Source organism: Rhincodon typus, chromosome 47, assembly GCF_021869965.1.
Source record: "Rhincodon typus isolate 14 chromosome 47, sRhiTyp1.1, whole genome shotgun sequence".
Taxonomy (NCBI): Eukaryota; Metazoa; Chordata; class Chondrichthyes; order Orectolobiformes; family Rhincodontidae; genus Rhincodon; species Rhincodon typus.
Window position 1 is genome coordinate 8,312,938 of NC_063378.1, and position 21,856 is coordinate 8,334,793.

Sequence of the window (21,856 nt, forward strand, 5' to 3'; positions counted from 1 at the left end):
ATAAATACACAACTCTCGAAAAATGCAATTTATTCAGCTTCATCAAGTGTGCAGATCCCTCTGAATACTCTCTAAAGCATATACAGGGCGAGTTTCAATACGTCATGGGCTCAATGGGAAAGGGAGGTGATTATAACTTTCCATCAAAAACAGGCAGTTTTCCATTTGGTAGCATTGAATTTTGATAGGGACTGTGACATTGAAGAGCGTCCAAAACTGTTGACTTCACACAGGGCATTGAGGGAGTGGTGTCAGGGGCAAATCAGCGTAGAGTGTAGATCAATCGGACAATGATATTGTGATCCAGTTCATGCAGAATGGCTTGGACTCATTAGAATGACTGTCACCATCAGAAATAGAAAGTAGTGAGGCCATGAGCTGCTATACCTTTGATGTTACACCCAGTATACTGAGTGGATTCATTAAGTCAATTCCTACAACACTGTACATTCCCTCTTCACTGGCCTTTTAAAAATAGAAATGCAACAAATTCTAATCTCTTCCCTTTTCCCACCCCAAGGACTTTCATTAACAAATGAGCATGTTCGTTTTTCAAATCGGCCCTTGCAGCATTGACACCGCTTCATTTTGGAAATGGGCACCTTATTTGAATTTTGCTTCTCGCGTCAGACACTGGATATGTTACTGTGGATGCAGTGACTAAAGCAGGAGCTGGATGAATTCTTTGTACTGTTTGACTTGACATTCTGGAGAACGAGAAAAATTCTCGGCACGAAACCAAGGGGAATGCCCCTTGGTCCGATACTGTTGTACAAAGTTGCATTTTGAGACCAAAATATTTCATTTTATTCAATTGTATCCCCTCACTCCAGAAGAAGTCACCAATGCACCAGACACAATTTGTGGCTCCATTAGAAATTAAATTCACATTCACCTAAAATCTCCCTTTGAAAAACCAGCCTTGCTTTCCTCCCAGAACTCAGTTCAGTGTTCGCCCCGTGTCAAAACTTGAATAAGTATGTTTTTGTTGGGAGAGAGTGCCAAAGTATGGACCCATTGTGGTCGAACACGGACACGGATGGACCAGCCATTGTGTGAGTGAATGGGATCTGAGAGCTGAATGGACTCCTGCTTTAATTTTTCCACCTTCAGTGCCAGGGCAAGTGAGAAGCACCTTGCGTCACAAACTGGCTAATTGCAGTACTTTTTACATTTCCCTTGCGCGCAGCAATGAGGTTATTCGCTCCACGTACAACAGTCAGTAGGCATTAGTTAAACAAGAACTAATCAACAACGTTTAATGATCCTAGTCAAAAAATAGGAGCAGGAATTGGTCACTGAGCCTGGTCCACCATTTAATGTGATTATGGTTGGTCATTCAATTCAGTCCCCTGTTCCTGCTTTCTTCCCCATACACTTTAATCCCTTTCATCCTAAGAACAATATCTGACTCCTTCTTGAAAATATTCAATGTTTTGGCCTCTGTATTTTGCTACAGCGAAGAATTTCACAGGCTCACCATATTCTGGTGGAACAAATTTCTCCTGATCTCGGACCTAAATAGTTTACTCTGTTACCCCCCCCGCCACCGACCATGTTCTGGAATCTTTCATTTTTGGTATTCGTTAGTTGCTGTGTTTTGTCACTGTGACAGAGCCACACAAGGCATCATAGGTTTTGTTGATAACAGAAGTTTATTGAATAACAGAGAGGAAAAAAATAACAATCACATATGCAGCAGAGAATGCAGTTTTTTCATGATCTTAACATGAGAGATATTCAACATCTTTAGCAACATTGTCCGTTATTAGACTCTCATGCAAACAGAAATCACACACCTGTGATAACACTTTTGGTTTCTCATTCACAACTCTTTCCAGCATCTTTTGCATTGCTCGTGAAGACAACTTCACAATCGTTTTGGGCCTAGTGAATTTTCACACACATATGTGGTTCTAAAGATTCCCACTTCTAGCAACTTGCGTTTTTCCATCCAATCTTTCAGTGCATGGAATCTTCACAAACAGTTGATACTAATTAGAGAATGTTGAACAGTTTGGAGGGTGTTACAGAGATAAGGAGGAGAGTTGGGGCTAGAGGAGGTGACAGAGATAGAGAGGGTGTAGGAGCGGGAATGGTTACAGAGATAAGGTGGGGTGTAGGGGCTGGAGGAGGTTACAGAGATAGGGAGGGGGTATAGTGGTGGAGGAAGTTACAGAGAAAGTAAGGGAGTATAGGGCAGGAGGAGGTTACAGAGATAGGGAGGGGTGTAGGGGCTGGATGAGGTTACAGAGATAGGGAGGGGGTATCGGGCTGGAGGAGGTTACAGAGATAGGGAGGGGATGTAGGAGCTGGAGGAGGTTACAGAGATAGGGGAGGTATAGGGCAGGAGGAGGTTACAGAGGTAAGGAGGGGTATAGGGCTGGAGGAGGTTACAGAAATAGGGAGGAGGTATAGGGCCGGTGGAGGTTACAGAGATGGGGGTGGGGGGGTAGATGTGGAGGAGGTTACAGAGATAGAGAGGAGTTTAGGTGTGGCTACTCTGCCATCCAGCTTAGTATCCTGTTCCTGTTTTCTCCCTAAGCCCTGTGATACATTAGCCATGACGGAAACATAGAATATAGGAGCAGGAAATGGCTGTTGTGAATCATCTTGCATATTTTGCAATCCAATGATGCATTTCCTTGTCCAGTGAGGTTAAGAAAATTCACATGATATTAAAGTACTGTGACAACACTGAGACAGATTAAATCATCTGTCCTCTCTCTGTATTCACAACACAGTGAAGTTAAATCCTTCACAGACCCTCAAAATTGACAATGCTTCCCAACAGATTTTTAAATATCAATTCAGCCATTGCGAATAATGAAATCTAGACCCTGGTTTGTACATTAAACAAAGGACTAAGCAATTTATTAACAAAGCAGTAATGTTAACAGATTAAATATAAATAGCAAAGAAATCCAATTAGTCTATTCTTTAAACCCCAATAGCTTCATTTTTAGTCTCATATCTGTGCATGTGATTGTGTGTGTGTGAGTGTGTGTATGTGTATGTCTGTGTGTGTGAGAGAGAGTGCATATGTGTGTGCGTGCGTGTGTGTGTCTGTGTTTTTACACTGTTTGAGGCTTGCGTGTGTGTGTGAGAGTGTGTGTCTGTGTATGTGTGCGTGCGCACGGGCATGTGTGTGTATATGTGTGTTTTAATGTTTTTTAATTAGCACCAGTTGTTGTGCATTCAGAAAGCTCAGAATAGTGAGAACCTCTTGCTTGTTTCCTGTGCAGGTCACTACAAACAAGTGCGTGGATGATGCAGGAGAAATAATCAGCCTATCAACTTGCAAAGACTCTCTCAGTCCTTTCTGAATGGAGAACTGAATGAAGATAGTCCAGTAGCTAGACACTTCATCTCAGCTTTCCTCTGCTCTCTCTGAAAATTCTCTGTTCAAAGGAACAATTGAAAACCTGTTCGAGAGACACAGAAAATTTCAACAGTGAATGGGAGACTGAGAATTGGCGTAGCCAACCCTGTTTATCATCAGTCAGAAGGAATCAAAAAAAAATATGAAAGAGAGCAACATATTGATGTTTGCAGTCCAAACTGGTGTGATTGATTAGTGTTTCCTTGATTTTATTTTATCTCAATACCAAATATTCGTGCCTTTTCTGTACTTTTTGATTATCTGTCTGCGTGATCGAGTCTTTAAAGAACTAACAATTAAGTTGTAGCTACAGTTTGGCAATTGAATGCATTTTTTTTGAAATTTGTTAAAACTAGCTTGATTACAGTAAATAGTTATTTTCTCGATCATGTTAAAAATATCATGTGTGCATATCCTTTTAATATGAATTGGATATTTGCGTACAATTAAGCAGTTTGGTGTTTTCATCAAATTTTCACATTCTGGACAATTTAGTAAATAGTGAGGCTTGATTTCCAGTGCATTTCGGTTAGGCCACAGCTAGCAAATTGTGCGCAGTTCTGGAATCCAAATATAAGAAGGATGTATTCACGTTCAAGAGGATGCAGAGGAGATTTACCAGCATATTGCCTGGGCTGCAGAGTTTCAGTTGTGTAGAGAAATCAGACAAAATGGGGTCATTTTCCTTGGAGCAGAGAAAACTGAGGCTGGACATGATTGAAAAGTATAACGATGTAAGGTGCACGGACCAAGTAGAAAGTAATAAATGTTTCCCCTTCGTCGGAGGCATGAATTACAGGGGCATAGATTTAGGTAAAGTGCTGGGGGATTCAAGAAGGTGTGAGCAAAATATTTTTCTCCCAGAGGATAATCCGGAACCGGAACTCACTGCCTGTCAGGATGGTAGAGGCAGGAATCCTCATTACATTGAAGAAGTATTTAGATGTGCACTCACAATACCAAGGCAATGGGCCAAGTACTGGAAAATTGGATTAGAATAGTTAGGTGGTTGTTTTTTTTGACCGGCATTGTTTTGATGAGCTGAAGTGCCTTTTGTGGTGCTGCCGATCTCTATGAATCAACGACTGCCCCAGTGATTCATAAAAATTACTTCCCAATACCTGTGAATTTCCACAAACCCTTTGTGCCTGTTGATCTCTGGAACCTGTTCCATCCTTGCGTTGCTGTCTACATCCTTAATATTCTTGGCCATCTATGGCCATCACACACTTGTTCCTTCAACTTTGCTACCCTCCCACCAATTTTTATATTACATTCAGTCACAGGATTCATAGGTCACTATCTCGGCCCGCATTTATTACTCATCATCCCTGACGATGGGCCACCAGACTGCATCCAACTCTCTCTCACCTTTCTGTCTGGAGAACTAAACCAAGATAACCAAGTAGCTTGCAGCTCTCCCTCACCTTCCCTCTGCTCTCCCTGAAAGTCCCCTGTACAAAGGGACAATTGAAAGCTACTTTCAGAGACCCAAAAAGGACAAATCCTCAAACCCACTGCCAGTGCATATCATTCAGTCCGATTATGCAGCTCAATTTTCCACACCTGCTCTTTATGCAAGAGAATTGTACCAATGCTAACCATAGAAAATTCAGCTCATTCTTAGGATGATCAATCATTTGTTTGAAAGGTTTCGAGATCTCCACTCTGTCTGAATGATTGATATGCTTTATGATGTCAGCCCTTCAATGAACTTGGCTTACATTTTAAGCCTCCACACCCCAACCATATTCCCATTCTTGTTTCTCCCTTTTGCACACACGTAATCTCATCCTTCTGTCCTCCTATCATTCATCTAAGTCCACAGTGCACGTTCTCCAAAGGTCAATGCAGTCTTCCTGACGATCGGTGCCAGACACAGCGATGCACTTACAAAGATCAAGTGTCACCAAGGGTTTATCAAACTGAAGCCTAACTGGGTCCCCTTTCCATCCCAAACACCATTGAAGAAGTCTGTCACTGCTTTTACCATCTTGGATGTTTTTCTACTTCTTCCCACTGATTTTCACACCTGGATTGATGTGTCTACTTTCTTGGTGCAATGTTGAATTTCTTGTTGTGTAAGAAACTACCACAATGGACCTTTCTGTGATACAAGGCACTTCCCACCGTTACGTTGCACAAAAATCCAAAATTTCCGCCACTCCCGCGGATGGTAACTCAATTTTGCTTACGAAGTGACTGAATTCGTCGACCTGGTCATTACCTTAACAACTGTTCCATGTTCATTCGTAAGAGCAAACAGTTTAATTTGGGATTGTGGTTGACATGGACTGGTTGGACTGAAGGGTCTGTTTCCGTGCTGTATAAATCTATGACTCTATTCCCAGTCCTTCCCTCAACGTCAAACCACGTAGTATCAATGTTGGTTTTCCATTTGAATTTGCCTTCTTGCACTTTGTCCAGAAGAGTCCAAGACAAAACAGTTGAACAAAGTATGTCCTTTTACAACAATACGTTGATGGGTTTACCCACCATTAATCAGGATTTATCATACAGGATCCATGCTTCAAACACAAAAACACAAACCTGGCAGCAGATTTGTCCAGCAGCACGTATTAACTCGACTAGAACAAATGCAACTTGGTGATATGAACAAATATATAACTTTTCTTCTTTTTATTCATTCACGGGATGAGGGTGTTGCTGACCAGGTAGCATTTATTGCCCATCCCTAATTGCCCAGAGGGCAGTTTAGAGTCAACCACATTGCTGTGGGTCTGGAGTCACATGTAGGCCAGACCTGCTAAGGATGGCAGTTTCCTTCCCTAAAGGACATTAGTGAACCAGATGGGTTTTTCCAACAATGGATTCACAGTCATCATTAGATTCTTAATTCCAGATATTTTTATTGAATTCAAATTCTACCATCTGCCATGGCGGGATTCAAACCTGTGTCCCCAGAACATTATCTGGGTCTCTGGGTTAACAGTCCAGCGATAATACATTGCCCCCCCCTCCCCCATTGCTAAATGTGACATGACATTGGAATCCTCTGGAAGTGAAATTATTTCACCTGGGTGTTGTGTTGAACTCAAACAGAGTAAGTTTAGACGCGTGAAAGCTCCTTGAGCTGAGCTCAATTGAGTTCCAGTGGAGTCAGTTGGATGGAGATAGTTTGAATAGGACTCTAATTGATGGAGCAGTAATGGGCTCAGGTAAAATCCGTGTGAATGCTTTATTGTTTTATTCCGTGGAATATTGTTACAATTTGCTATTCATTACAAAAGAGTTCAATGTGAATTTTACCATCTGTTTGAAAAATAAATTGTTTCCCATTATTTTAAGACCATTTCAACTGCAAGTACTATTTCCGTGCCATTTAATACCCAAACTATAGTTAGAAAGCTCCCTCTCAAGAAGATAAAGGACAGCAGTCTATTGGTACGGCTTAAATTCAAGGATTCAAACCATCCTTGGACAATAACTTATTAAGTGACTGACACGTGAAATAAAATTGAAACGAGGCAGATGATTGTAGGAAAAAATGAAGAGAAAACAAATGCCATCAAAACAGGGTTTGGAAAGCAAACACTTTTTTTTTAAGGAAAATCTTTGGGGAGTGCTGTTTGCAATCCTTTTGCATCTCCATGTGGAATATGCCAGTGCTGAGGGACTGCACAATGTAATGTGAATGGTTTTAAAGTGAGTGTTTAACAGACTAGAGCTAACACCAGACGCCACACAAGGAATCTACAATCATGTATAAGTAAGTGCTGATTCTTATCTGAGGAGCTCAGTCCAGACTCAAAGCCCTGTGCTAGAGTTAATGAATGAGATCACCCAACACTAACAATGCAAGGACCAATAATTCTTCAGATCATATTCATTTTCTTTCATTTCTTTGCAATTGTCTGTCTTCCAGGTGAGGGGATCTACACTGTTACTCTATGTAAGTTTTATAGTTCTGCCTATGGTGAGATATTTGATGGATTACTTTGGAGCCGAGATGTGGGTGGACTGAATGAAGGAGTGACCTTCGGGAAGCTGCAGTGCTGTTCGGTTGGAATGTCACCAGGAATGAGAATGTTCAGTTGTGTGAAAACATAAAGGAGGTTGCGCAGTGTCCTTGAAACGGAAGGTGATGGGTGAGGTGGGTGCGCTTGGGGTGTGGGTGTTGGTGGGTGAGGGAGTATGGACAGAATAAACCCTAAAACCAGAAGAAATTTCCCCTTGTGCCTGCCTCACCGCTCCGTCAGATCATGGGTGATCCAACATTCCTCACGCATTCTCTTTCTCCATAATCCTTGACACCCTGACTGATCAATAATCTATTAACGTAGCCTCAAATATACGCAAGGACCTTTATCCCTTGCAGCTGTCAATGGCAAAAAAGTTCAAAAGACTCTGAGAGAAGAAATTCCTTCTCACGTCAGTTTTAAATTTTCACCTTTCTACGCTGAGACTACGTCCTCTGGTTCTAGACTCTCCCATGACAGAAAACATCCTCTCAGCATTTACCTGTTGGCCTCCTTAAGAATCCAAATGTTTTTTCAATGAGATCACCTCTCATTCTTCTAAGTTACAAAGAGTAAAGTCTCAACCCATTTGACCTTTGCGCAAAAGACAATCCGTCCTTACTGAGGATCAGTCCAGGGAACCTTCTCTGAACTTCCTCCAATGAAATGATGTCCTTCCTTAAATAATGTGACCAAAGCTGTTCACATTGCTCAAGATGTGGTCTCACCAGCACCTTACGCAGTTGCTGTTAAGACATCCCCACATTTATACTCCAACCCCCTTGAAACAAGGGCCAACATTCCATTAGCCTTCATGATTACTGGCTGCTCCTGTGTATCAGCTTTCTGCATTTCGTGCACAAGTATCCCTCAAGTCACTTTATGTTGCAGCTTTCTGCAGTTTTCAATAATAGAAATATTTAAAGTTATGACAACAGGACTAAGGGAAGTGATGATTCCAGTAGCAGGTCTTTCATTAGCCAAAGGATAGAGAGGGTGCGCGGTTGTTAAAAGGGAAAGGATTGGAAATAGGTTGTGTCCTTTAGCAATGACACCGCTTTGATTTGACTTCTGTACCTGAGCAGGTACTAAAAGGAAGTGATTACCAATAACAATTTTTAAAAAATGAATTTTGATAACTTCAGATACTTTTAGAGAATTGCACATCCAAATTGGAACAGAGGAAAGACTAGGAAGATTTCACAAAGCTGCTTCATCTGATCAATGGTACTGATAGAAGAAATGAATGGAACGTTGCCAGTGACAGGAAGTTTGCAAGCAGATAAAATAGATTTTACACAGTTCTTATTCAGACCAGAGATGAATTGAGAATTCCATTTCCAGTCGCGGGTTATTGTCATTTCAATTCACTGATTGAACAGATGCTGGAAGGAGCTGACAGCGAGCAATTTTCTGAAGAGAATTGGGTAAACATGTGAAAAGATTAAACTTATAGGTTGCAGAGTTGAGGTGAGGGGTGCATGATGGAGAGAGGGATGATATAGAAAGCTCTATCGCATGTCCAGTGTTATGAACCGAATAGGATCCATCTGTGCTCTGGTATTCTATCAGTCTATATAGCCCCGCGGAATATAGAACACTTGTGCAATTTATAACCATGCAGGAATGAACAATGGAGTCCTATTCTGACAGAATGAATTTACTTTTGCGGTAAGGCCCACATGTGGTGAAGTAAATGGCTTAAAGCTAACTGGCAAACCTGCAGACTGGAAGGTATCGTTAGGCAAAATGCAATGGCCAAGAACAGCAAATGAGCTTTGAAGGAGCAGTGTTTCACATTAGTGAGACTAAAATGTACTGTCAAAGATGGTGAGAATGGCTGGTTCAATCCAGGCACCCAACACAGAATTTGGTTTTCATTCTGGAGAATGCACAGGGCTATAGTACCAGCAGTGTGCACCATCTACAAGATGCACTGCACAAATTCCCCAAGGCTGCTTAGGCAACACTTTCCAAACCCACAACCACTTCCATCTAGAAGGCCAAGGACTGCAGCTCAATTGGAATGCCACCCCCTGCAAACTCCCTCCCAAGCCACTCACCATCCTGACTTGGAAATATATCGCCATTCTTTCATGGTTGTTGGGTCAAAATCCTGGAATTCCCTCCCTAAGGGCATTGCAGGTCTACCTATGTCACATAGACTGCAGCGGTTCAAGAAGGCAGCTTACCATGACCTTCTTAAGGGGCAACTAGACTTGGGCAATTATCGATGGAATAACCAACGATATCCTTGTCCCTTGGCAAGTGAAAAGAAAATGTCTCAATTTCCTGTTGTACAATCAATTTCATGCTCTAACCATTGCCTTGATAAGAAAAACCGCTTTACAACAATTGCCGTGTAGATTTCTTGGTGACCCTCTGATATCTTATAGCTGCTAGTCACTCTCTCTTCTACCAAGGGCACTCATGGTTAGCAGACACGCCAAACTGAATCATTAAACATTGACAAAAATCATAGGTTGAACATCCAGATTTCAGTTTTGTAGAATAAGTATTTTAAGAACACTGCTCAAACAGAAAGCAGATTTGTATGAGAGACCTACTTTAGTTTCCTTTGCATTGTCAATGTTATTTTGAATAATTTTGTGTAATACAGAGAGGTCTATGAGAAAAATGATGTTTTTCATCATGGACAGACCATGTTCATATTTATGCTGTACACTAAGATAAAGATCTGATTATATTTAGGTTTAATGCTCCAATATCTATCAGCATTCTTTGCTAGTCTAATTTAGATTGTAAGTATAACCGTAGCCTCAGTCATTTACTCTGGATATGAATTCCAACATCTCTCAGGGATTTTGAAGAGGTTATTTCACTTTCTTTCTGTTCTCAGTCATGGATATATTGACTGATGTCTGTGGTCACTCATGCTGTGCACATTTATCTTGTTACACAAGGGAGAGTTCTGTGTGGTAACATGAAATGAGGCAATTTTGTCCATCTTGCACCTGGCTCCCCAACTTGTATATTGTGGGTTTATGATTCCTGTTAATTTCTTCCTTTCCTCAGATGCTTTGTTTCTATGGGTGGTAAAAGTTGAATCCTAAGATTCTGTGTTGAAGGTGAACTCCAGAATTGCAATGCATTATTCAAACCTTGTCCTGCAGTGCAGTACTGCTTATGTACTGGGCAGTCTGAGATGCTGATTCCAGATGCGATATCAAGCCAGAGCCACTTCTGCCTGAATTATTGGATATTAAAGGTCCCGTAATCCATGGTTTCTTTAACAATTTTCCTCCTTCAATCAACATTCTACATAAAGACAGCAAAAAGTACCTGGAATTAATCAGATTGTTGCTTAAGGGAACTTGGCCACTATTGGTTATGCATTTCCTTGATTATAAAGTGATTTTTTTTTCAAAGAAAATTACAGTTTAGAATATAAAGTTCTATGAGGCATCTGGTGGTCATACATTTGAGATCTTTAATATAATTGCTGTTCTAACCATGTCCCTGTTTTTGATATTGGTGCCCACTGTGGCAGTGAACATTCATGATCCCACATATGGAATAACTTTTCAATGTTTCTTCCAGCAAATCTGTTGACGATTGTGATTATCTCTCGTGGAAGGTGTGGCATCACCAAGAGCATTTCTCTATATCTGATTTCCATGGCGACAGCTGATCTACTGGTCATTGTCTACAACATCATACTCATAACGCTGGCTTTCAAATATTTCCCAGTTTCCTTCTTGTTTTACACAGTTGTGTGTCGTTTTAACAGTGCCATGGGCTATGCCACTAAAGATTGCTCTGTATGGCTAACCATCGCTTTCACCATCGACCGCTTTGTAGCCATTTGTTGCCACAATATGAAAGCGAGATATTGCACTGAGAAAACAGCAGTCTTAGTAGTAACCATTGTTTGCTTCGTGAGCATTTTGAGAAACATTCCATTTTACTTCAGATACCAATCTATTGGCACATGGGATGGTGTACCCTGGGGTTGTGAACTCAAACTGGAATTCTTCACCTTGCCAGGATGGGTGGCATTTTTCTGGCTCCACCATCTGCTGAACCCATTGATCCCCTACCTCCTGATCCTGCTGTTCAATGCTCTGACCGTCAGGCACATTGTGTTGGCAAATCGAGCACGTAGGGGTCTCCGAGCTCCCAGTAACAGGGACCAGAAAGGAGATGCAGAGATGGTCAACAGGGGGAAGTCCATCATTCTGCTGTTTGTTGTCTCAGGCAGCTTTATATTGTTGTGGATGACCAAGATCAGTGTTTTCTTACTGATGGAAATAACCAACAACCATTTTTACCCGAGTTACGATCATCCTGTTATGATTGCTGATATATCTGGGACTGTGCTCTTCTACCTGAGCTCCTGTACAAACACAACCCTTTATGCTCTGACCCAGAGTAAATTCAGAGAGGAGCTGAAGAGGGCTCTGAAATATCCCTTCACTCTCATCAGTGAATGTATTCCTACATTAAAATAAGCAAAGTGGTTGAGACTGAATAACCCCACATGGTTTATGCACCTTTCTGCGTTCTCTCCCGTTGTTGGGACTCACCTGAATGGACCTCTTATTTTCCATGTGATGAGATGAAGAGGAGAAATTGTCCACTTGAGCCACAAGACATGTTGGCTGAATCTGGGAACTAATTACTTCTATTGGTCCTTTCCCTCGCTATTCCTCTGTTACTGGTTCTCTATTCCCTACCCCAAGTGAACACATTACCCCTTGCCTTGAGAAACTGAGTCCTCCAACAACCCTAAAGTGAATACAGTCAATCTATGGAAGAAGCATTGAGTCATGAGCACATCTCTCTTCCTTTGTGGTCTTAGATTATTTATGTCTCTCTGATGCACTCTGTTTTTCAATGTGGAAACTGCCCTTTCTACACCTACAGTGAAATGCAATGGCTTTTTGATGGTATTTTAATATTTAGCCCTGTGGATGGTAGACTGGATTCTGTGCTGAGGTGTATCTTGATCAAGTGTAAGAGAACAGTTAGTTTCCTGTCCGACTAGAAAGCTTCACTCACCTCATATCCTCTCCTTTATAACATAATGGAAATGATTCTATCCATGTCTGAGAGATTATTCAGGAGAAAATAAAAATGAATGAAGAAAAATACATGTTGTGATTGTTGTGTCTTGGTTTTACTTGATTCCATTCACAAACCTCACATGATCTACAATCGTCCACACTCAAAATGTTCTCCAGGGAAAAAAGTCAATTTTTTAAGTTGATACTTTCAATATTAGGCACACATTTGAATCTGTTCCTCTCTTCAGACATCTATAACTTGTTCACATCTCTCTTTTTACTTTCATTCCTTTCTCGTTCTCTCCATCTGTTGTTTTACATTCATTCACAACTTTTAAAAATCTAATTGAAGGGGCATCACTGAGTTTGGCTAGACCAGCATTTATTACCCATTGCTAATTTCCCTGGGGGACAGTTCATTGTGAACCACATTGTTGTGAGTCTGGAGTCACATGTATGGTCAGGCCAGGTGAGGTTGGAATTTTTTTTCCCTGAAGGGTATGGGTGAACCAGATGGGTTTTTAAGCACCAGCAATCAATGACTGTTTCGTGTTCATCTTGATCTGTTAATTCCAGAGTTTTATTGAAGGCAAATCTCCATGGTAGGATTTGGACTCAGGTTCACAGAACATTATTTGAGTCATTGGATGACCAATCCAGCGATAATTCCACCTTTTCCTAACTTCCCTTCTCCTCTACCCCGTTTATCTCTGCTGAACACTCCAAATCTCTCTTTCTCTTCTCTCCCTGTCTAAAGACAATAGTCAATTAAATTATGATGTAGGGGTAATGGACTGGGGTGGGTAAAGTCAGAAGTCACATGACATTAGGGTGTAGTCCAACAGGTTTATTTGAAATCACACGCTTTTAGAGGGCTGCTCCTCTGTCAAGTAAAGGGGAGGAAAACACATAGGCACAGAACTTATAGGCAGAGAGATAATGTCAAGATAATTCCAGGTAATCACGAATGTCAAAGGATAAGAAGAAACAGAGGGAGTGGAGTGTCGACTGGCTGAGTAACAAATCTTTTCAGATGATTAAAAGTGTCAAACAGTGCGAGTAAAGCGTCAACAGCTGAACAGCAAGTAAAGGGAGGACGTATGATCCAATTGATTAGGGCAGATATAAAAGTTTGAACATACATAGGAAGAGATTCACAAACAGCCTTTTCCCTCCTGTTATCAGAGTTTTGAAACAGCCTCTCAAGTGTTAATGTTGCGTGCGCGCGCGCTCTCTCTCTCTCTCTCTCTCTCTCTCTGCACCTTCTCCATGGCTGTAATGCTGTATTCTGCACTCTGTTCTGATGCACTTTGTGTGGTACAATCTGCCTGTAGAGCATGCAAAACAGCACTTTTCATTGTATCTTGGTACATGTGACAGCAATAAATCAATCAATCGATTCCAAAAATATCACCTCAATTTAACTGAGTCAGAAGTCACCTGACACTAGTTACAGTTCAACAGGTTTATTTGGCAGAGACTTGTTATTCAGCCTGTCAATATTCCACTCACATTATTTGCACTTATCTTTTGACACTCTTAATTACCTGAAATTATCTTGCCATTATCTGTATGTATATAAATTCTGTGCCTGTGTGCTTTCCCTCCACTTCATCTGATTAGGGAGCAGCTCTCCAAAAGCTCATGATTTGAAATAAACCTGTTGGACTGGTTCATGTGAATTCTGATTCAACTAAGTTATGTTAACTATTTTAGAATTGATTGATTGATTTCATTGCTGTCACATGTACTGAGATACAGTGACAAGTGTTGTTCTGCAAGCTCTACACTAGATTTTACCATACACAGTGTATCGGGTCAGCAGAACAGAGTGCAGACTATACACACACACACACAAAAACTTCTGGGAGGTTGGTTCAAAACTCTGATAACAGGAGGGCAAAAGCTGTTTGTGAATCCATTCCTATGTGTGTTCAAACTCCGAGACAACAAGGTGCAGGGCTGGATGAACACAGCAGGCCAAGCAGCATCATAGGAGCAGAGAGGCTGACGTTTCGGGCCTAGGCCCTTCATCAGAAAAGGTGGGGGGGAAACTCCTATCCCTTCTGCCCAATGGAAGAGAGTATAAACAGGGTGGGAGTTGTCTCTGACTATGTTAGTTGTTTTCCTGAGGCAATAGAAAGTTACGGATGGAAGGCTGGTTAGTGTGCCGGACCGGGCTGTATTCACAACTCTCTGTAGTTTCTTGCGGTCTTGGGAGGAGCAATTGCCATACTCACAGTGATGCATTTGGATAGGATGCTTTTAATGGTGTATCTATAAAAATTGGTGACAGTCCTTGTGGACATGCCAAATTTTGTCAACTTCCTAAGAAAGGAGAAGTGTTGTTGTGCTTTCTTGACTGTCACGTTGACATGAATGGACAGATTGTTGGCGATCATACTTCTAGGAACTTTATGCTGTTGAATATCTCTACCTCAGTTCCATTGATGCAGATAGGGGTGAGCCTTCCACTTTGCTTCCTGAAGTTAATGACCAACTCCTTTGTTTTGTTGATGCTGATGGAGAGATTGTTGTCCTTACACCATGCCACTTCAGCATGCAATCTCTATTTGAATTCTGTCACAATGTTTGAGATCCGACCTCCAATAGTGTCATGAACGAATTTGTAAATAGAGCTTGCGTGGAATTTGGTCACACAGTCGTGTGTACATAAGGATCCTAGTAGGGTGCTGAGTCTACAGCCTTGTGGGCCATGTGTTTTGAGGATTATTATGGAAGCAGTGCTATTGCCCATCCTTACTGATTGCAGTTTATTCAACGGGGTGTTGAGGCATGAGATGTAGGAGGGATCCGAGACCTAGGTCTCAGGGCTTAAAATCAGTTTGTTTGGAATTATGGTGTTTAAGGCGGAACTGTAGTCAACATTTAGGAGTCTGTCGTAGTTATCCTTGATATCCAGATGTTCCAGGGATGAGTGCAGAGTCAGGGAAATGGCATCTGCTGTGGACCTGTTGTACCAGTTGGCAAATTGCAAAGGGTCAAGGCAATTTGGTAGGCTGGAGTTGATGCGAGCCATGACTAGCCTCGGAGAGCACTTCATGGAGCTCAGAGCCACGAGGCTGTGGTCAATAAGGCACACTATATGGTTTTTCTTCAGAACTGTGATGATGGTGGTCTTCTTGAAGTAGATGGGGGCTTCAGATCATAGTAAGGAGAGGTTAAAGATACCTGTAAATACTCCTGCCAGCTGATCGGCACAGGATCTGAGTGCATGGCCGGGGATTCCATGGCTTCACTCTCAATTTGACCAATCTAATGTCTGTGGTGGTGACCGTGAGTACAGGTGTGTCACAAACTGTTGGGACAGGTGACATCGCTTCATTGACCTTCTGTTCACAGCGAGCATAGCATACGTTGAGCTCGTCGGTCAGGAAGGTACTTTTTTTCGCAATTCTGTTCAAATTCACTTTGTAAGCCTTGCCACAACTGAAATGGGTGACTGTCTAGTTGTCTGGGTCTCAAGCTTAGTTTGGTATTGCCTCTTGGTGTCTCTGATGGCCTTATGAAGGGTCATAATTGTATAGGTCAGGGTTACCCCACCTGTAGGCTTCAGACCTGGACTTCAGTAGCATGTGGATTTCCCGGTTCATCTGTAGTTTCTGCTTGGGGAACATTCAGATTAATATCATCAGCACGCATCTTCTACACACTTGCTAATGAGGTCAGTAACCTCTTTAAGTTGGCAGTTGAGTTCTTGAATATAGACCAGTCCACTGACTCTAAGCAGTCCTATAGAAGCCTTTCCAATGTCTCAGACCAACTCTGTGTAACTTTCTGTACACTTCAATTTCTGTGTGTAAGCTGACACGAGGACCACGAGGTGTTGTGATCTGATTTTCCAAAATGCTGATGGGTCATAAAACAGTTGGCATCTTTGATGGTTATGTAGCAATGGCCAATGATGTTTGGACCTCTGTTGGGACAGGAGGTGTGTTGATGGTATTTTGGCAGGACGTTCTTGAGGTTGGCCTGGTTTGAAGTCACTGACAACGCTGAACAAAGCCTCAGGGTATTCTGTCTCAAGCATGTTTGTAATGTTGTATACTTCATCAAGAACACTCTTCACTTCCATGTGGAGTGGATTGTAGACCACTGTCAGGATAGCAGAGGTGAAAGAGTGTGGCCGGTAATAGTGACTGCACTTTACTGTGAGATATTCTAGGCCCAGGGAGCAGTAACGCCCCAGTGACACAATGTCTGAGCAAGAGGAGGTGTTGGTTAGGAGGCAGATCCCATCATCCTCCCTGCCTTGCCCGAGGGGCTGTGCAGTCCATTCGGTGAACTGAGAAATTCTTAGGCCGTAAGGCAGAGCCAGGTGTAGCAGGAGTGAACCATTTCTCTGTAAAACAGAGCACACAGCAGACTTTCAATTCCATTTGGAAAGTGAGTCTAGTTTTTGTTACCAAAGGCTTGGACATTTACCAACATTTTGCTGGGGAGGGGGGACTTGAAACCCTGATGTTTCGGTCTGACCTGAAGTCCAGGACGTCTCCTACGTTTCCTGGGTTGATGGCTGCTCCTAGTTGATCCTGGGCATCAGTGAGGAAGGTCCACTGCTCCGAAAGGTAAGTGTGTGTTCCCATTGGATCCTGGGCAAAAGTCATGGTCTTGAGCCTTGGGTTTTGTAGCCACTTCTTCTCAATGGACTCCTCAACGTTGGATGTACGTGGTGTCAGGGCATGTTCCTACGCTGGTCAGCCCTTGGATCTTAGTTTTCACGAAGAGCGGCATGAAATGATTCAGCAGAAAGTGTAAAAGAGATCATAGAATCCCTACAGTGTGGAAATAGGCCCTTTGGCCCTACAGGTCCATACTGACCTTCAGAACATCCCACCCAGACCCATTTCCCTAATCTACACATCCCTGAACACTAGGGGCAATTTCCCATGGCTAATCCACCTAACTTGCACATCTTTAGACTGTAGGAGGAAACCCACGCAGACATGGGGAGAATGTGCAAACTGTACACAGTTGCCCAAGGGTGGAATCAAACCCAGGTTCCTAGCGCTGTGAGGCAGCAGTGCTAACCACTGAGCCAAGCGCTCATTTTGATGAAACTGAGGATTGAACCAGGGACCTTTATATCTTTGGGATATTGCTCTCCCAATTGAGCTATTTCAGCTGGTATAATCAGAGTTCCCAATACAGCGTGTGTAACACATGTTTACTGTGGTCAGTTGGCCAGCAGCTGCAATGACTGTGTAAGAGCCAACGATGAGGCATGCTGGGAACTTTGGTCAAACTAGATCTGTGACCTTGGTTAAACCATTAGCCAGGACATGTGGCAACCTGTCCTATGAGCTGTCCTATGCAGGCTCCTGTGTTGATCAAATAAGGGCAGCCTGCTAGAAATACATTTATCTTAAATGGAGCATGGTATGGGGCTGTTAACGAAGTGGTGTAAATATTTGGGAGGTTGGCATGATGGTTCAGTGGTTCAGCACCAGGGATCCAGGTTCAGCTCCAACCTTGGGTGACTGTGTGGAATTTGCACGCTCTCCTTGCGTCTGTGTGGGTTTCAGCTGGCCACTCCAGTTTCACCCCTGCGGAATGAGTGCAGGGAATTGGGAAAGTGACTGAAGAGCAGAACTTTGAGAGCAGCCATCTCTGGGTTATTACCAGTGCCACGTGCTATTGAGGCAAGGAGTAGAAAGACAGATGAACATGTGTCTAAGGATCTGGTGCAGGGGACAGGGTTTCAGGTTCTTGGAACACTGGGAGCTCTTCTGGGGCAGTGGTGACCTGCCCCAGAAGATGTTAGGACTAGTAAATCAGAAAGAAAGGTCAGGCAGAGATGTGTACTTGAACTTGATGGTGCTAACGGGCTGAAGGGTGTGTTGATTTCAATGCAAGGAGTATTGTAGGTAGGGCAGATGAGTTTAGAGCCTGGATCAGTACATTGGACTATGATGTGATGGCGGTTACAGGGACTTGGTTGAGAAAGGGACAGGACTGGCTGCTTTAGAAGTGGCAGAGAGGAAGGTAAAAGTGGATGAGGAGTTGCATTATCAATCAGGGAAAATGTTACATCTGCGCTTAGCAAGGACATGCTGGAGGGCTCATCCACTGAGGTGATATGGATAGTGTTAAAAATATAAGATGGGTGCAATCATTCTGATTGGATTATACTATAGGTCTCCTAACAACTACCAAAGAGACTGAGGAACAAATATGTAGGCAGATTTTGGAAATGAGCTATACAAACAGAGTTGTCATGGTGGGTGACTTTAACTTCCCCAATATGGACTGGGATTCCTTGAGAATGAAAGGTTTAGATGGGGCAGAATTTGTTAAGTGCATCCAAGAGGGTTTCTTGAAACAGCATGTGAATAGTCCAACTAGAGTAGGAGCCATACTGGACCTTTTTTTTTGGTGAATAAGCTGGCCAGGTGATAGACCTTTTCAGTGGGAGAGCATTTTGGAAACAGTGATCACAACTTCTCAAGTTTTAAGATAGCTATAAACAAGGATAAGGCAGGACCTTGTGGGAAGATAGTAAATTGGGGGAGGTTAGTATTATGCAGGAGCTAGGGAGTATTAATTGGGAGGAGCTGTTATCAGGCAAGTCCATATTTGACATGTTTAAAGACTTGCTGATGAGAGTTCAAGACCGGCATGTTCCAGGAAGGGGGAAGGACGGGATGGTAAGGTAAGGGACCCTTAGATAAAAAGGGAGGTTGTGAATTTAATGAAAAGGGATAAAACAAAACCATATCTAAGGTTTAGAAAGCTAAAATCAGTCAGGGACCATGAGGAATATAACGAAAGCAGAAAAGTACTCAAACTGGGAATTAGGAGAGCAAGAAAGGGCCATTAAATGACCTTGGCAGGTAGGGTTAAAGAGGTATTCTATAGATATATTAAAAACAAGAGGATATCTGGGGAGAAAGGAGGACCACGCAAAGAGAAAAGAGGAAACTTGCGCTTGAAGGTAAAGGATATGGGTGATATCCTAAATGAGCACTTTGCATTGTTTTTTACTCAGGAGAAGGATTTGGAGGAGAGTGAGATTTGTGTGGAGCATGCTAATGTGCTAGGGCATTTTGAGATTAAGAAAGAAGTAGTGCTGGGTCATTTGAAGAGTAATAAGTTGGATAAGTCTCCAGAGTCTGATGATATCTATCCCAAGTTTGGAGAGAGGCAGGAGAGGATATTGCTGAAGCTTTGACCGAGATCTTTGTTTCCTGAGGTTGAAGACTTGCTTGCCGAGCCAATGTGTTTGACTTCAAACGTTTTGTTACCCTGCTAGGTAACATTGTCAGTGCGCCTCAGGTGAAGTGTTGGTGTTCCGTCCCACTTGTTATTTATATACCTCGGTTTGCTGGGGTCGTGGAGGTCTGGCAAGTAGCTAATGGTGTTCCTCTGTTCAAGAAGGAAGCTGGGGATAATCCAGAAAACTTTTGACCGGTGAGTCTCATATCAGTAGTTGGGAATCCATTGGGAATTCTTAGGGATGGGATTTATGCACATTTGGAAAAGCATGGCCTATTTCCATAGAATCAGTTAAAGTATGCAAACAGGCCATTCACCCCAACAAGTCCACACCAACCCTCCAAAGAGCATCCCAGCCAGACTCACTGCCCTACCCTGTCCTTGTAACTCTGCATTTCCCATGGACAATCTACCTAACCTGCAAATCTTTGGAGTGTAGGAGGAAACACGTGCAGACACGGGGAGAATGTGCAAACTCCACACAGACAGTCACCTGAGGTTCGAATCTAACTACTGAGCCACCGTGCACCCCTGCCCAAAATTAGGGACAGTCAGCATGGCTTTGTGCAGGACAGCTCATGTGTTACTAACTAGATTGAATTTTTTGAAGAGGTGACGATGACAGTCAATGAGGGTTGAGCAGTGCATGTTGTTTATGTGGACTTTAGTAAGGTTTATGACAAGGTCCCTCAGGGAAGGCTTATGCAGAAGATTAAGGTGCATGGGATCCACAGTGACTTGGCCATATGGATTCAGAATGATCGTGCACATAGAAGGCAAAGGGTAGTGGTGAGAGGGTGTTTTTTAGGCTGGAGGTCCATGACTAATGGTGTTCCACAGGGATCCGTACTGGGACCTATGCTGCTTAAGATGTATATAAATGGCTTGGATGAAAATGTGGATAGGTGGGTTAGTAAGTTTGCTTACGATGCAAATATTGGTGGAGTTGTGGTTAGAGTAGAAGGTTGTTAAGGGATACAGCAGGACAATAGATCTGTTGCAGATATGAGCAGATAAATAGCAGGTGGGATTTAATCTGTGTAAGTGCAAGGTGCTGCACTTTGGGAGATCAAATGTTGAGGAAAAATATATAGTAAATGGCAGGACCCTGAATAACATTGTACAGAAGGATTTTGGCTTTCAAGTCCACAGCCCCCTGAAAGTGGCCACACAAGTAGATAGGGTGGTAACGAAGGCATATGGCATGCTTGCCTTTATTGGTCGGGGAATTGAGTACATGAGTCAGGATGTCAGGTTGCGCTTCTTAATAAGATAAAGGACAGTAGCCTATTGCTTAAATCCAGGATTTAAACCCTTCATGGACAATAACATATTCAGTGACTGATACGTGAAACAAAACTGAAAGAATGAAGATGATGAAAAAGAAAGAAGGAAAGCAGACACTGTCAGAACAGGATTCGAGAAACAAGCGCATTTATTTTTTAAGGATTATTCTTTGGGGAGTGCTGCTCGCAATCCTTTTCCATCTCCATTAGGAATATGCCAGTGTTGTGCGAATGCAAAGTGTAATATGAATGCTTTCAAAGCGAGCCATTAATAGACTTGAACCTGATGTCAGAAATCACACAAGGGATTTGCAATCGTGTATAATTAAGTGTTGATGCTTATTTCAGGAGCTCAGTTCAGACTCCAAGCCCTGTGTAAGGGTTAATGAATGGGATCGCTCAGCATTAACAATGCAAGGACCAATCATTTTGAAGATCTTATTCATTTTCTTCCATTTCTTTGCAATCGTCTGTGCTCCAGGTGAGAAGAATGAGCCTTTTACTGACTGTGATGTTTATGGTTCTATGTTTTATGGTGAGATATTTGATGGATTACTTTGGAGCAGAGATGTGGGTGGACTGATAAAAAGAGTGACCTTGGGAAAGCTGCACAGCCATTTGTTTGGAATGCTACCAGGGATAAGAATGTTCAGTTATACGGAGAGATGAAAGAGATTGCACATTGTCCTTGGAAATGAAGCTGGTGGGGGTGGGGCTTTGGGGGCATGGGCGGAATAAACCCCACGACCAGAAGAAATTTCCCTTGAGCCCGCTTCAGCAATAAATCAGATCTTGGCTGATCCGACATTCCTCATGTCCTGCTCTTTCTCCGTGAATCTTGATTCCCCGACTGGTCAAGAATCTCTCAGCGCAGAGTGAAATATACAAAAGGCCTTTTATACCCCACAACTGTCAATGGTAAAGAATTTGAAAGACTCACAATCC